Source organism: Callospermophilus lateralis, chromosome 4 (assembly GCF_048772815.1).
Source record: "Callospermophilus lateralis isolate mCalLat2 chromosome 4, mCalLat2.hap1, whole genome shotgun sequence".
In the NCBI taxonomy this organism is placed as follows: domain Eukaryota; kingdom Metazoa; phylum Chordata; class Mammalia; order Rodentia; family Sciuridae; genus Callospermophilus; species Callospermophilus lateralis.
Genome location: NC_135308.1, coordinates 74,973,097 through 74,989,594, shown reverse-complemented (window position 1 = coordinate 74,989,594; position 16,498 = coordinate 74,973,097). Strand labels below are relative to the sequence as shown.

General features: G+C 35.4%; 1 pseudogene; it reads right to left on the bottom strand.

The window, feature by feature from the left end:
* LOC143398328 (mediator of RNA polymerase II transcription subunit 28 pseudogene) overlaps positions 1 to 16,126 on the bottom strand; it is a 53,415-nt pseudogene extending 37,289 nt beyond the window's left edge.
* Positions 16,127 to 16,498: the final 372 nt, after the last annotated feature.

Here is a 16,498-nt window from a genome sequence, read left to right as displayed (position 1 = left end):
ATTAGTTTGCAATATTATTTCCTGTCTTTTATTTTCTCTTTGTGTTTCTCTCTTATCCAAATTTTTTTCTGAACCCATTTTCAGTCCATAAACAGTTATGAAGCAAATTTTATTAGCTTAAATAAGTACTTTATCAACTGATTCAATAATTTTACTAAAATTTTAAACCCATAATAGAGAAAATGTGTAGGATGTTTCAGTAAGTTTTTTCCCCAAGTTTATTAGCATGTGAATTTTCTCTGAAGTGATTGCAGTTGTAGTACTTTATCTCATGGTGGTGCTGACACTATTAACAAAAGAATACACAAATAGACCAGGAGTATCAATCTTGGGATTTGGGGCACTTGAGAGAAAGCTCACTAAGTAGTCCTTGGCATGAAAATAGCAGAAGTAATTATGTTAGCAGATGTGAGGGCTATATGAAAAAAACAGACTATATGAAAAAGAAATTTAAAATCCACCTTAAACAGTTCACAACACTTCAACAACTGATCCCCTGAACACCATCGTGGAGGAAACATTAGAAGAATTATTTAGAAAGCTAATGCTTAAATTTTTCAATGAGCTAAAAGAAGATATAAGAAAAGAACTTAAAAACTATAGGAAGTAAAACAGAATTTCAATGAAGAGATAAAGAAGAAAAAAAAGGAAGTCTGGAAATGAACCAAACACTCAATAAACCAAATTAAAAATTCAGTTGAAAGAAGCACCAATGGATTAGACTGTATAGAAGACAGATTCTCAGGCCTTAAAAACAAAGTAGATAATATTGAAAATCATGTTGAGAATAAAGAAACTATGTTAAGAAACCATGACCAGACTACTCAAGAAATCTAGAATAACATTAAAAGACAAAACATAAGCATAACTGGCATAGAAGACAGCACCAAAATAAAAACTAAAGGAACATACAATATGTTTAATAAAATGTCAGAAAAAAATTCCAAACCTTAAGAATGAGATGGAAATCCTAATACAAAAAGCATTTGGAACTCACATAGGCAAGATCAGAAAAGTTCCTCTACAAGAGAGATTAAAATTAAAATGCCTAACACACAGAATAAAGCTAAACACTATAAAACTGGAAGAGAACAGCCACAGGTCAAATTTAGAGGTAAGTGAATCAGGATTCCTACTTATTTTTCAGAACTTACCCTAAAAGCTAGGAGGGCATGGTACAATATATACCAAATAATGAAATACACATGGTTGCCAACCAAGATTACTATATCCAGAAAAACTACTCAAGTTTGAAAAAGAAATGAAAACCAGCCTCAAAAACTGAAATTACAAGAATTCATGATTATCAAGCCAAGACAAGAAAACATACTCAATGAACTATTTTAAGTCAAATATATGAAAAACAATCAGTGCCAACATATACATGAGTCTCAGAAAGAGTAGACAAAATTGGACAACCTTATCTGTGTGAAATACATAAAAATGTCAAGAAGTGAAAAATCTTTCTGTGATAATACTGAATATAAAAGATATGAAATATCCAATAAAAAGACACAGATGACAGAGTTAGTTAAATAACAAGATCTACTCATTTGTTGTTTATAAGAATCTACCTACATGCAAAGATGTCCATAGGCTGAAGCTGAAAAGATGTAAAAATTTACAACATGCAAATAGAGACCAAAGGCAAGCAGGAGTACCTATGCTGTTACCTAACAAAAATATACTTTAAGCTAAAATTACTCAGAAATGAAAATAAAGTCACTTAATATTGGCTAAGGGAATTATCCAACAAGATATAATGATTCTAAATATCTATGCTCCAAACGTAAGTATACATACATGCATAAATACAACCCTACTCAATATAAAGAATAAAAAGACCCCAAAACAATAATAATGGATGATTTCAGCACAAATAGATAGACAGGTCACCCAGACATTTATAGAATATTTTGCTTATGAACCACTGAATTCACTTTCTTCTTGCTGGCAAATGAAACCTTCTCTAAAATAGACCATGTTATAGGACACAAAGCAAGTTTTAGAAAATACAATAAATAGAGATAATTTGTTGCATCCTATCAGATGAAAATAGAATGAAATTAGAAACCAATAAAAAGATACAGAAACCATTTTAATGCCTGAGAACAAAATAATACACATTTGGATGAGAAATGGATCATAGAAGAAATAAAAAAAATCTTAAAACAAATGAGAACAGAGGATACAACATATCAAAAGTCTGGGATACTACTAAGGCAGTTCTAAGAGAAAAGTTTACAGCATTGAATGCCTACATTTAAAAAAACAGATCTCTCTAAAAAATCTAATGTGATACCAGAAGGCCATAGAAAAGCAAGAACAAATTAACTTCAAAATCAGAAGAAGATAGGAAATAGGTAAGATCAGAACTAAAATCAGTGAAATTGAGAAGGAAAAATAATACAAAGGATCAATGTAACAGTTTGTTCTTTGAAAAGATATACAAGTAGATAAACCCTTAGCCAAACAAACCAATAAAAGGAGAGAAGACCCAAATAAAAATATTTACAGATGAAAATAGAGATGTCACCACAGACACTTCAACAGTTCAAAAGACTATTAGAAACTATTTGAAAATTTGTACTGAAGGGCTGGGGTGTGGTTCAGCAGTTCAGCACTTGCCTAGCATGCATGAGGCCATAGGTTTGATCCTCAGTACCACATAAAAATAAATAAAAATAAAGGTATTAAAACATACAACAACAACAAAAAGACCTTAAAAATGTGTACTCAAATAAACTAAAAAATCTGGAAGACTAACAAATTTATAGACACATATAACCTCTCCAAAATGAATGATAGAGATACAGAAAAACTAAGCAGACCAATATCAGGTAATGAGATCAAAAAGCCTTCCAACAACAATAACAACAAAAAAAATTTTAGGACCAGATGGATTCTCAGTCAGGTTCTTCCAGACCTTTAAAGATTTAATATCAATCATTCTCAAATTATACCATGAAATAGGGAGAGAACACTCCAAAATTCATTATCTGAGCCAGTATTACCCTGTTAACAAAACCAGACAAAAATAAATCAAGGAAAGAAATCTTCAGATAAATATCTCTGACAAACATAGATGACAAAATCATTAATAAAATATTGTAAAGTTGCATTAAAGAACACATTATGAAGACATTACACCATGATCAATTGGATTTCATCCCAGGGATGCAACCTTGGTTCAACATGAACAAATCAATAAGTGTGAGTCACCACAAAAATAGAACTAAGAATGACACAACCACCTCAATAGATGCAGAAAAACATCTGACAAAATCTAGCACCTATTTATGGTAAAATAATGGAGAAACTGAGGATAAAGGGAAATTTCCTCAACATTAAAAATACTCCATGTAACAAATCCATGTAACAAACATCAGACTGAATGTAGAAAAACTGAAAGTATTTACTCTAAAATCAGGAACATGCCAAGCATGACTACTCTGACTACTCTTATTCAAAGTAACCAGAGTATTAAGAAAATAAAATTAAAGAATATAAATGGGAAAAAAGTAGTCAAGTTATTTTTGCTGATGAAATTATAATAAATCTGGAAGACCCCAAAGAATTTGACCAGAAGACTTCTAAAGCTGGTGAACAAATTCAGCAAATTATCAGAATACAAGATCAACATAAAGAAATTCAATCAATTTTCTATACACTAGTACTGAACCTCAATCAGAAAAACTATCACATTCACAAAATCTCAAAAAATCAAATAAAATTCTTGAGAATAAATCTGACCAAGGAGGTACAATAACTCTACAATGAAAACTATACAATACTGAAGAAGGAAACTAAAGACATTAGAATATGAGAAACCTCCTGTTTTTGGATAAACAGAATTGATATTGTCAAAATGGCTATATTACCAAAAAGATTATAAAGATTAAATGAAATTCCTATCAAAAATGACATTCTACACATAACAAGGAAAAAGCAGTCCTAAAATACACCTGGAAAAAAATAAGACCTCAAAGCAATGCTGAGCAAGCACAATGATTTTGGAGGCACCATGCCAAATTATACTAAAGAACTATCTAGAATTATTCTATTAGACTATTTAGAATTATACTAAAGTACAAAACCAACATTCATTATGTTAGCATCAAAACAGACCTAAAGAACAGTGGAATAAAAGACACAAGAGAAACCCACATAAATATAGGCATCTGATATTTGACAAAGGTTCCAAAAAATGTTGCAGAAAAGATAATATTTTTAATAATTAGTGTTGGGAAACTGGATATCCATATGTGGAAGAATGAAACTAGGTTCGTATCTTTCACTCTACACAAAATTCAACTCAAAGTAGATCGAAGATATAAGATTTAGACCAGAAATTATGCAACTGCTAGAAAGTTTGCAAACAGGCTGTTACATTTTGGATGTGAGATGCTTCCCAAAAGTTTGTGTGTGAAACAATGCAAGGTTTCAAGGAGAAATGATTAAGTTATGAGAGCCTTAACTCAATCAGTGAATTGATTTCCCTGATGGGACAAACTTAGAAGTAACTGAAAGCAGGTAGGATGTGGAAGGATGAGGTGGGTCATTGGGGGTGTGACTTTAGTATATGTATTTTGAATCTGGAAAGTGGAGTCTTTCTCTGCTTTCTGATCATCACATGAGCCACTTCCCTCTATCATACTCTTCTACCATGTTGTTCTGCCTCACCTCGAGCCTTTAGGAATGGAGCCAGCTATCTATGCACTAAGACTTCTGAAATCATGAGTCCCCAAATAAATGTTTTCTTCTTTTTTTTAAAGACAGAGTGAGAGAGAGAGTGAGAGAGAGAGAGAATTTAGACTTGGAAGACTGACCACCATATAACCCAGCTATCCAACTCCTCCATATTTACCCAAAGAACTAAAATTAGCATTATCATGTGCAAGTGCTTTAATATTCATAACAGCAAAATTCACAATAGCCAAATTATAGATAACTGACACTAGATGAATGCATTAAGTTGATGTGGTATACATATACACAATGGAGCTTACTCAACCACAAAGAATTAAATTATGGTATTTGCTGGTAAGTAGACAGAACTGGAAAACATAACATTAAGTGAAATAAGTCAATCTCACAATGCCAAAGGTGCATGTTTCTCACATACAGAAGCTAGAACACAATAAAGAAAAAGGAGGGAGGGGATCCCTGAAAACAGAAAGGAGATCATTTCAGGAGAATAAAGGGACAAAGCAGGAGGAAGAAAGAAAGGAGAAATAAAGAAAGCAAATGAGGAATGAAATTGGCCAAACTATGCTATGCAAATGTATGAATATATCACAGCCAATTTCACATTCACTGGTATGTCTGTAAGGCACCAATTTAAAAAATAAATAAAAAGAATTAAAGTAAGTAGAGTAGAGGAAGGGGAACAGAGGGAGAGAATGAAGAAAGAAAATAGGAAGTACGAGGGATAGAAACAAAACAATTATATTCCCTCTATGTATGATTTTGTAAAAATGTACCCCAATATTTGTATAATTTTAATGTCCTAACAAAAACACCTTTAAGAAATCTGTATGATGTTGATAGTTCAGTAATTTATTTATGTGTGTGTATATATATATATATATATATATATATATATATATATATATATATATATAAGCATTATACAGTATATCTTGAATATAAAAAATATTTGTCAATTATATGTCATCAAATAAAAAAATGTCAATTATACCTCAATAAACCACCCAGAGTACTGTAGTGCTATATAAAAAAGCATTCATACAGACTAATGGAATAAATAAAATACAAGTACATATAATTTTAAAAGTGCCATTTCAAATTAAAATAAATGAAACTGGAAAATTAACTATTCACTTAGAATCACTATGAAATTGGATCTATATGCCCAACAGCAGCATAAATTTCAAATGGATATAAAATCTAAATGTCTTTTAAAAAAACATATAAATACAAGAAGAAATTATAGGTGAACTTGTGCATATCCCAACTCTGAGACCTTAATTATAAGTAACTATAATTGGAAATACAGGTACTTATATAGATGCATTGCATACTATATATATACTATATATGTATACACATACAGATACATATATATCTAACTATATATATGCATATATATATATATATATAATATATATATTAGGTACATATATTACATATATTATAATATGACATTAAAAAATGAGAAATGAGAAAAAAATTTGCAAACAAGTTATAATAAATAGCTAGTATAAGAATAAAGACTGACAGTTATGGAACAGGTAGTACCTAAATAGTGACTCTTATGCATCATTTCTTTCTAAAGTGAATTATAGGCTCTTGAGAAATTAATGATTCTAGGCAAGCCTAATCCACCTTTATTGTTTTGTGCTGGAATGCAAGGCATTATTCAAAGTAAAAGGAAATCAAACATGTAGAAAATTATACTTGCCCCTTTGGGGAAAATTTAAGCATAAAAAAACACGTGATAAATTACAAAATATTAAATCCATAAAGAAGAAGCTAAATGTTCATAATATTACTGAAAGTATAGGGGAGGGAGGAGATATCTAGAGAATGCTTCTTTACAGAAGAAGGCCAATAAATAAGCATGCAAGGAAGAGCAAAATTAGGAAATCATGGTTTTATCAATGTATTATTTTAGTAATTATTTTAGGAAAGAATCATCAATGGTTCTTGATATTATTGGGAGAAAGTCTGTTGAGAAATCATCCTCCATGTTGGCCTGTGGCATTTATAAGCAAATGAAATAGAAAGTGGTTATTATCAAACAAGACTAAATAGGATGTGAATAATAACAAAGAGGTCATAGAAGGGAAGTATAATGAGGAAAGAGGAAGAGAGAAGATAAGACTTATTTAGGCAATGTGGAGACTTGAAGCCATTATAAGGACTGGCTTTTGTCCACACTCAAACTTGGGAACAATAGCATGAATTTGGATGAAAGAGTGATATAACATAATATAATGTCTTGCTTTATTGCCCAAGATGCCACCAAACTCCTGGACTGAAGCAATCCTCCTGCCTCAAGTTATTGAATAGCTGGGGTTATAAGTGTGCACCACTGTGCACAACTCTGACTTTAATTTTGAAAAATGTCTGTTTCAGAATAGATCAGAAGAGTTCAAAGATAGAAGATCATAGACTTGTCAAAATGTCCATGGTGACAAAATCATTGGAGATCTAAATAGCAGTAATGTGTAAGTAAACATGCATATAAATAGTATGACAGTTATATTTTTGTGTCAACTTGACTGGTCATGGGATCCTCTGACAACTGGGTATATCTTTTTTTTTCTTTTACTTTAAAAAAAAAAACTTGTTCTTCTTAGTTATACATGACAGTATGGTATATTTTGACATATTTATACAAACATGGAGTACATTTTATTCTAATTAGGATCTCAGCCTTGTGGTTATACATGATGTGGAGATTCACTGTGGTCTATTTATATATATACACACAGAAACGTCAGATTCATTCCACAGTCTTTCCTATTCCTGTCCCCCGCTCCCTTCCCTTCATTCCTCTTTGTCTAATCTACTGAGCTTTTATTCTTCCTTCCCCCTACCCCTTGTTGTGTGTTAGCATCCACATATCAAGAGAGAACATTCAACCTTTGGTATTTGGGGATTATCTTATTTTGCTTAGCATAATGCTCTCTAGGTCCATTCTTTCACTGGCAAATATCATAAAATCATCTTTTTATGGATGTGCCTTTTAAGGGTGTTTTTATATAAGGTTAGAATTTGAATCAGTTAACTCACATGGCCATACCCTGTCGGGGGTGAGGGGAACATTATCCAATCTGTAGAGTTCCTGACTGGATAGAGCACAGGATAGATAAAAAATGAATTTGTCTGTTTTCTGCCTTACAGATTGATCTAGGTCATTTGGTTTGCCCTGTCCTCAATCAGGATTTACAACATCAGTTACCCTGATTTCCAGGTCTTTGAAGTTAAGTTGGATTATGCCAGTGAATTTTCTGGGTATCTGTTTTAAAAATGACAGATCTTGGGACTACACAGTCTCTAATTTTTCATGAAACAATTTCTTATAATAAATCCATTTTTAGGAATCTATTCTCTGCCTCAATATGTATGAATGTACACATGGAGGTATGTATGTATGTATTAATCTATCCATCCATCTCAATTCAAATGAACATATTTCTCTGAAAACCCTATTCTAATATCAGTTGACAAGAAATAATAAAGAAAATATTTTTTGTGTGTAAAATTTGTTAAGGATGAACAAACAGAGAATAAAAAATAAAAAATATAAATTTTAGGTAATAACCCAGTATTTTAAGAGCAGAAATTAAATCATTGAGGTGAGCAGAGTTTAAGAAATAAATAAACTTCTTTTTTGAATAAATTTCCAAGTGTTTATTTCTATAGTAATGCATTTACATTACTAGTTTTCCATTCACAGTTTTATTTTAGTAACATTTACATTTTTCAAACAATATATTTTATTAGCTTTATATCATTTTAATTTCAAAAGAGATATATTGTTTATTTTACAATAGTTTCTGATTAAACCATTTTCTCCAATTGGAATTGAAGAAGAGATCAAGAATTTATATCTGTATTGAAATATTCTTATTTTGAGTTTGATATGAACAAAGTCTGACCACTTCTGTGAAGAAAAGTTCTCATCAAATACTAGTGCAAAACTAGTTTTTAGAATGGAAGTTTTAGAGTAGAACCCACTTATTTTTTACTTATTTATTTATTTCTTATTTTCTTGTTTGTTTATTGGGAGAGATGTCAGTATGCATCAACTCTGGTTTATATGATAAAATTTTTAAATTTTAACTTCCTTCATCCCTTCTGGTGCTGTTCTTTTATGTTGATTCAAGTTTCTTACCTGTATCATATTGCTTCTGTCTAAATAACTTCTTTTAATGTCTCTTGTAAGGCAAGATACAGTCCATAAAAATGCCTGGAAAAAGAATCTTCTTTCTGTAGAAAGACAGGCTCAAACACATCAATCTTCATGAGGCAAGTTACAAAAAATATTTGAGAGTCTTATTTATATTTACATCTTTCCACATATATTGTCTATATTGAGTAATTCTCAAACTCCAGCATACATTAGAATTACTTGGTGGGATTGTGGCAACAATTTCTAGGCTTTTCCTCTCCCCATAGTTTCATATGTTCAAGACTCTCTATTTCTCTCTCTCAATTTTTTTTGGTCCCTTGCCCACCACTCTGCTTTTCTTGTATTCTTTCTGTTCTCTTCATTATCTTATTTCTTAAGTTCTCTATATATCAATCAGATAAAACACTGACAATCCCGTGGTACTTCTTCCTTCTTCCTAATATGCATTTTATTGACAAGAAAAGTGAGTTCCACAGAAGTGAAGTGACCCAGAGCATCACAGATGTGAATAAACAGCAGTCTGGCATCTCTCCCTGAACTCAAGTCAACAAGCTTTCCAGCATGACAGTCATTTCATCTTCTCTTTGTCTCTCTCTCTCTCTCTCTTTCTCTCTCTCTCTCTCTCTCTCTCTCTCTCTCTCTCTCTCTCTCTCCCTTTCTTCTCCCCTCCACACTCTTTTTTAACTTCACAGAGTATTTTCCTATTTTTCTGTCCCTCATATTTATCACCTGTGAAACAAAATGGAGAGGAAAATCACAAATTTTGCCTGTGCATTGTGATGCAGATTATTTTCATGAATCCATTTTTTCTCTCTCTCCCCCACCCATTTACAGCTTTTGGGTGCAGGATCTTGTTTTTGAAGATTCCAGGGAAACTGAAACTTGAAAAATGAATACTTCATTGTTTTTAGGAAGTCCATGACTGTGCATTTAAATCAGGATTCTATTCTTGCATTAGGTCAAGGGAATTTACTGGGCAAAAAAATCAGTCTCCTCAATCCAGAAAACAGAAGATAAGGAAATGATAAAATACTAAGCAACAACACAAGTAAAGCCTAAAGCAAACAAACAAAAGGATGTCTTTATTTATTTATTTATTTATTTATTTTGGTGGACAAAATGTCTCACATTTGAGGCCTAGATTATCCCCAATTTTTCTTTGACACTGTGGAGTCCATCTCTGCATTCTCATTTTCAGTTTTCATCTGTACTACCCTCACATTCATTTAGAAAAAGAACCAAACTCCAAATGCTCACAAGACCTTTCTGAGTGCTGGGCATAGAGTGTGTGAATTTATAATTTAGCAATGAGAATTTCAATTCAGCTTTTCATTTCTTTTTCCTCCATTTGAAGCTACTGCTGTATATTTCCACTCCCTTATTATAGTTTAGATGAGAGGTGTCTTCCAAAAGCTCCTGGGTGAGATAATGTAAGAAAGTGTAAAACAATTGAGTTTGAAGAGTCTTAACCTAATCATGATGAGAATTCATATACAGGGATTAAGTAGCTGGTAACTGTAGGCAGGTAGGGTGTGGCTGGAGCAAGTTGGTTACGGGGGGCATGCTTTGGGGGTACATATTTTGTCCCTAGTGAACAGACCACTCTCTGTACTCTATTTGCCATGTTCTGAGCTGCTTTCGTCCTGTACACCTATCTGCCATGATGTTCTGCCCCACTTTGGGTCCAGAGAAAGAGTCAGCTCTTTATGGACTGAGACCCCTCAAATTCTGAGCCTCAGATACTTTTCCTCTTATAAAATTGTTTTTGTCAGGTATTTTGGTCATGATGGTGAAAAAAACTGACTGAAATCCTCCTTTTGATACCATCTTGGAAATCAGGAACTAGTCCTTATTCCCCAATATAAATCAAAATAACCAAAGCTTTTTAAGCACTCTAATGAATGTGACCTGGATGGAGCAGACCTCAGGAATTCAGTCAAACTTTTATTCAGTAGCAGTCAGGCATCAAATGACTCACTTTCTGGATAGAAAAATGGCCCCAACTGCGGGGGAGGTGTGGGTTTATATATTTTACATTGGGGGAGGGTCTCAGTGCTTGAAAACTTCAACAAGCCATGGGCAAAAGGCTGCAACCATCTGGGACTTGTTTTTACTGGGCACAGTTTTACTAATTATATCAAACAAACAGTGTTTTCCAGGGCAGAGATGGAGGGTTCAGAGTCCAGTCTGCATCTGACCTCCTGGGGTCACTATATTTACAAGGGGACAAAATTGATGTACAGTATCACTGTCACTGGGAGTTAACTTATTTGGGAAAATATCCCTCCTCCCAGGGACTGCAATCTTGGATTGATGATTATCTCCCTTCCAGGGCTTGTCCTGTCACTGGGAGATAATTGATTGAAGGATCAAAGTTTTGGCCTCTCCCTCCTCCTAGGTCACACACTGTCTTGGAAGTTTGTTTATTCCATGTCCTTCAACCTGTGTTGAAAATTAAAGACCTTAGAAATACCAAGGCAAGGGTAGAAAGTAAGTTTTACTTAAGAAAAGTGATAGTGGCAGACTCTCTGAAAATAAGGGGCCCCAGAGCTGGGTATTTTCTGGAGGGGATGTGTCTAGCTCTTTTATTGACCCTCATCATTGCCTTCTCTTTCTTCTCCATGTGTGTACTGGTGGGCAGGAAGGAGCAGAAGCACGGGGTTACTAGTTAGCAACTCATTGTGGTGGGAGTGCAATTATGTAGGTTAACTTAGCAACCCACTGTTTTCTCTGATCACCAGTGATAACCAGTCATCATTCTCTCTGGACCCCCATCATTCATCAATAATGTGAAGAGAGCTTACTGAGTGGGGGAAAATCTTTACCACAGGCACATCAGACAGAACACTAATCTCCAGGATATATAAATAACTCAAAAAATTTAACATAAAAAATAAAAAATAAAAAAAACAAACCAATCAATAAATGGGCTAAGGAACTGAACACACACTTCTCAGAAGAAGATATACAATCAATCAACAAATATATGAAAAAATGTTCAACATCTCTAATAATTAGAGAAATGCAAATCAAAACTAAGATTTCATCTCACTCCAGTCAGAATGGAAGTTTTCAAAAATACAAACAACAATAAGTGTTGTTGAAGATGTGGGGTTACTGGTGGTTCTGAAAATTGAAGGAACCACTCTGGAAAGCAGTATGGAGATTCCTTAGAAACTTGGTATGTTAAACAGCCAGCTATTCCACTCCTGGGTTTATACCCCTAAAGACTTAAAATCAGCATATTATAGTGATGCAGCCACATCCATGTTTATAGCAGCTCAATTCACAAGCACTAACCTGTGGAACCAACCTAGAAGCTCTTCAATAGAGGAATGTATAAAGAAACTGTGATTCTAGATACTTTTACAGTGCTAGGGACTTAACCCAGGCCGTAATGCTCTACCACTGAGCCACATGCCCAGGCCTCAAATAGTTTTGGAAAAGTATAAAATAACCATCACAGAAGCACCTTCTAGGTATTAATGCAATTATCACTTACTTTAATCTTCTATGTCATCTTACAAATGAGGATACAAAAGCACTCAAATTTACTAGCCTGCCCACAACCAAACAATCAGTAAATGTAGGAACCAGGATTTCGACTCAGGTTGATTCCAGAATCAATGTTCAAATTCTCTATACCATTCATTCATTTACCAAGTTTGACTAAGGGTCTATTACATTCCAGGCACAATTCTAAGGAATAATGCAATAGACAAGATCTCTGCCCTCTAATTGGGAAGAGGGAGCAAACAAATCTAACAGCGGTGGGGGGGAAGATCAATAAATAAGTGAACAATGTATCTTCACCTAGTGTTAAATGCTAGGGAGAAATAGAATTAAATCAAGTGACAGAAGAGAAGGTCAGGTTCTATTTTAGAGGTGATGGGAAAGCCTCTCTTAAGTGATGACTTTTTTTTGCATCAAATAGAAGATGTGAAGATAAGAGGCATGACCATTTACAGGAAGGGGTGATTCAGCTAAAAAGAACATTGAGGATGACATTCTAAGGTACAGTTTAAGTAACCTGTGAGACAGGGTAATGAACAGTTCTAGAGCAAGACATAACATTAGAAGATGGCAGTTGCCAAATCAGGCAATGCCTTGATAAACTGGGGTAAGGGGTTTGAATTTGATTCTATATGCAACAGGAAGCTTTCAGAGGATTTTGAGCAAGAAAATTACAATCTAATTTGTTTTTTTTAAAAATCACTCTGACCAAGCGTGTTGGCATACCTGTAATCCCAGCAACTAGAGGCAAAGGCAGGAGAAACACAAGTTTGAGGCCAGCCTTAGCAACTTAGCAAGACTATCTCAAAATAAAAATAACAAGGGCTGGGGATGTAGCTCAACAGGAAAGCAGCCCTGGGTTCATTCCCCAGTATCAAAAAACTAAATCATTTTGTTATGTGGGGATAGTCAGGGAGCAAGAGAAATAGGGACACAAGTAAAGGTACTAATCAAACAGTCCAATCATAAGATAACAGAAATTAAGACTAGACTTTGTGCATGGTCTACAAGTAGATGAGATACTACAGGAGAGTGCAACCTCACTGTCTCTATTTTTTTTTAAAGACAGTAATATCCTTTTCTCTTGATTACACCCCATTTCTCCAGTTGCATTTGTGGGGAAAAATCAGATTCATATTTAATATCCAGGTTAATGGTTCAGAGGAAGGGTAAAAATACAAAGCAGGCATTTTCTTCATTTTTTTAAAAGCTCTGCTTAATCTACCCTGTGATTTATAATTTGTCACAGATACCCATACATTTAGAGGCAGATAACCATAATGATTCTTAGAACTCCTTTTATTTGGAGATAAGAGGTAGACCTACTGCCTCCTGTAATTAGTTTTCCTCTCATGCTCTCTAGTACATGCATGCTCATTCTAGATAGTAACTGCAATAAAGGGATATAAACCAAAGGAGTACTTATTGAGTAACTAATGTGTACCCAGGTCTCCCCATTTAATCCTCAGCTACCCACAGTGGAAAATGTCTTCATACTATGAATGAGGGGGGAAAATCAATATTACTAATCTAACTTGCCCAAGGTCAGAACAAAGGCAGAATTCAACCCCAAATCTAACTCCTCTAAGTTTTTATCTTTCTGCCACAGAAGCTATCAAAGATCAGACTATCAAGAATAAATAGGTAGTTTTTACAACTTATTAACAATGACTAACTGTTGCTGATGCGGATATGATTTCTTTAATTCTCTTATGTTGAATTTGAGTTTTGATTTGGGAATAAGGGAAATGGAGTTTTACTTTTTTTTAAAAAAAAGTTATACTTTATGATTGAATGTGCATGGAAATTAATCCTAAAAGAGCGATTTCCATCTCTTAAAAATATCTTAACAGATACATAATATTTACTATAAAATTAGGGTTAAGTTCTATGTGTTTGGTACAGTCTAGCATTAAAGGACTTACAAAACAAAGAAAAACAGGATAGGGTAAAAAGATAATCACAATACATGACAAACAGCAAATATCCCACCCACTGAAGGTAAGATAGCTTTTTAGACTGGATCTTTGGAAGAGGGACTTTCAGTGAGCTTCCAAGTTTCCAGCACAGAAGTCTTAAGTCTTAAATTTGCAAGGACAAAGCCAAAGCAGTAAGAAATTGCAGACCTAAGTTTGGAAAGCTGGTAGACTACCAGCCAATATGAAAAGCAGTATGAAGACTTCTTGGAAAATTGGGAATGGAACCACAATTTGACCCAGTTATCCCTTTCCTTGGTTTATACCCAAAGAACTTAAAAACAGCATACTACAGGGACACAGCCACATAAATGTTTATAGCAGCACAATTCACAATAGCTAATCTGTAGAACCAACATAGAAGCCCTTCAATAGATGAATGGTTAAAAAAATGTGGCATATATACACAATGGAATATTACTCAGCAATATTAAAATCATGGCATTTGCAGGTAAATGGATGACCTTGGAGAAGATAATGCTAAATGAAATTAGCCAATCCCCAAAAAACAAATGCCTAATGTTTTCTTTGATATAAGGAGGCTGATTCGAAGTTGGATAGAGAGAGGGAGCATGGGAGGAATAGAAAAACTCTAGATAGGGCGGAGCTGTTGGAGGGAAAGGGAGGGGGCATGGGGTTATGAATGATGGTGGAATGTGATGATCATTATTATCCAAAGTACAACTATGAAGACACGAATTGTTGTGAATATACTATATATACAACCAAAGATATGAAAAAATGTGTGCTCTATATGTTTAATAACAATTATAATGCATTCCACTATCATATATAAATAAAAAAATAAATAAAATAAAATCATGGAATATAATTTGCTCTTAAAAACAATAATAACAACAACAAAAGATAAGTTACTGGGTACTCCACAGCAAGAACCAAGGCCAAGGTATGTCTTACCCTACCAAAGGAGCAAATGGGTGTTGTTGGAGACTAGAGGAGCCAGAGAGGCCAGGCAGATACACAGAATTAAGAATTGTTACATGAAGTCCTAATAGTTTACAGTTCCAAGCGCTTTTTATGGCATGTCAGCCTACACTATTTTCATCTACATACCATCTCTACTAGTACGTGACCTGAGAGGATGTGAAGATAAAGATAAGAGTTGGACCTATATCATGTGTCACTTTTTGATCAAACGAGGGAGTTCAATTAAGGAGCTATGCTAAGATTATTGCTTTTCAAACTGGGAATATGTAGGAAGAGCAGTCAAACACACAGAAATGCTACTTTCCATCCATACTGGGCTGAGTCATTTCAACAGTGTGAGCACGTGTGAAAGGGGCACTTTTAAGGACAGTTATGGGAAAGTGCGCTTCATATTTAGGGGGCAGATAAGTAACAAGGAAACACAAGTGATAAAAAATTGCTTTGGGATTCTCCCAAAAGGATTGCGGGTGTCCGGATGTGCGGGGACAAGCGGTGGACGCGAGGCCAGGCAGAGAACCCTGGCGCCCGCCAACATTCTGCCAGCGCTTGCGGAGAGGACGCCCAAACACGCGCACCAATGAGTGGCGCGGGACTCAATGGCCAGCCAAGGGCCGGCACCTGACCTAGGAGGTTACTGTGCGGGTGGCCGGCGGCGTTCAAGGCTAGAGCAGAGGGAAGGGCCGCGAGTGAGGGGAAAGGGAAGGTCACGCATTACGCTGGCTGCTGGCCGAGGGGCCGGCGCTGCAGGACGCCCTTGTTGGGAGAGCACTGCCATAGGCATCTGAGCCCGAGACCTCCCAACCATGCGCACCTCAGGCAGGCAGCCGCCGCCGCCGCCGGGGCCTGTGGAGTCTCAGAGCGATTCCTGTCCATTGCACCCCTCCCCACCCAACCGCCAGCTAGGAAGTCGCTCACCTTCCGCATTGCCCCAGACCACCATGCCCAAGCCTGGCCAACTACTCTGTACTCGCAGGGTCCAGCACCGCTGCCAAGTGCCCTTGCTGGCCTGGAAGGAGCTGGGGACCAACGCGTGGCGGTCCAGGGTCCCCCATAGTAATGTCTACCGGTCTCCCCCGCCCCCCCCAGCCGCGGTGTATCTGTCCCTCCTCCTCCAGCACTCTAGTGCGCGCTAGTTCCGCCCCCACTTCCCGGCTCTGCGCGAAGCTCACTCTCGCGT